Genomic DNA, 1,475 nt, shown 5'->3' with positions numbered 1-1,475 from the left:
TTTTTTTTTTTTTTTTTTTTTTTAAATGTTGACTCTTGAAAAAGTGTCGAGTATGCGTAATGCTATGGAAAAGTCTGTATATGGCAGAAGATTTAAATCTATTTATCCTTTGAGAGATATTGTCCATTTAATTCTACGTTTAATGTATTGTGATTAATTTAAGCACGTTATAATAATTTCAATTTGTCATCGTGTATTACTATACTAAACACGAGACAAATATTATTTTAAGGAAGATAAATTCGATTGCATCGTTATGATTATCAGTCCGTTGAATAATGATTCGAATTTACGAATCTTCATTCGCGAAATATTTAACGTTCAATCAAAAAACAAGTGCAGCAATTAAGAAATAGCAAATAAAATTATATCTACAAAGTTCATTAAAATATATTATTTCTTTACAGATGTTCTGTATATTCAAGAACAACAACAACAATATTTTACAAACAAATGTGTCCATAAATTATAAATGCTGCCTGGGGAATATCTAATTGTGCATATATATATTATTTGAAAAAAATGTGCGTTGACTAAGTCAGCGAGGTAATTTTTTATTCTCCGCACTGACGCCAACCCGATCTCGTATTTCAGGGCGCAGAGCCACTTATATGCGGCCATGGTTGAATTTGAATGCGATGCACGAGTCTTGAAACGTGACTTGTTTGCGGGGAAAGTATTCCATGGCGCCGGAAGTTAATTACAGCGTTAAGGGACATTCTTTGTAAATCGGATCAAAGCTCGAATTCGGTAATCCAAAAGTTGCGGACCAAAAGTTTTCATCCCTTTGCCTTTGTTTTAATCTTAAAACTTTTTGTTGAAGACTGCTTCGACGATGGAATAGAAATAAATCGTTTCCAGTCGGATTTTCAAAGAATTTTGAAAGTTTGATTCATAAATAATTTATTTTGTTTAAGATAGCTCCTTCAGAGAGACTTTACCCTACTATATATTTTGTATAATTTATAATATTTTAGACTTGTTGCTCCTTCGATGTCTACACGTACTCTTCGTAAGATTAGCTATATTTTTTATATTTTATAAAATCAATGATATTTTAAGACAATATATGAGCTTAAATTTAAATCTCACTTGTGTATAATTATAACGTAAAATTATATTTAAAAATATATCGTGGTGCCATAATTAAAAGCACAAGTTACAAAATTCGAACAGTTCAATTTTCATTTCTTAATAATTTCTTAATAAAATATCATTATTATATAACAAAATAGAATCAGAATTACCAAATAATTTTTCATATACTCATATACTCAAGATACTCAAAAATTCTATATTTTCCTTTCACATTCATTCGAATGATCCCAAACTTTATATGCATAGATAACTATGTGTACGAAAAAGGGAATAGATTCGCGGAGGAGCAGCATAGCTAATTCAAAAGCTCGAATCGAAGGATTATAGCGAGAGCGTATGAGCAGTTTTAAAACACAGAGCTACCCTTATTCGAGGAT

At 30.0% G+C, this 1,475-nt stretch overlaps 1 protein-coding gene and 1 long non-coding RNA gene across 2 annotated transcripts in view; one reads left to right on the top strand and one right to left on the bottom strand.

Annotated features, from left to right (window-relative positions):
• LOC116185316 overlaps window positions 1-887 on the top strand; it is a 20,614-nt gene extending 19,727 nt beyond the window's left edge. The window contains exon 3 of the long non-coding RNA XR_004150136.1: window positions 595-887. This is a non-coding gene — a long non-coding RNA (uncharacterized LOC116185316). The remainder of the gene's footprint in view (window positions 1-594) is intronic.
• The window catches only part of LOC102677973, a 349,267-nt gene that overhangs the window by 125,215 nt on the left and 222,577 nt on the right, over window positions 1-1,475 (bottom strand). The window lies entirely within an intron of this gene.

Source organism: Apis dorsata, unplaced genomic scaffold (assembly GCF_000469605.1).
Source record: "Apis dorsata unplaced genomic scaffold, Apis dorsata 1.3 scaffold_157, whole genome shotgun sequence".
Lineage (NCBI taxonomy): Eukaryota > Metazoa > Arthropoda > Insecta > Hymenoptera > Apidae > Apis > Apis dorsata.
The sequence above is the reverse complement of the archived record's forward strand: the minus strand, read 5'-3'. Positions and strand labels throughout refer to the sequence as shown.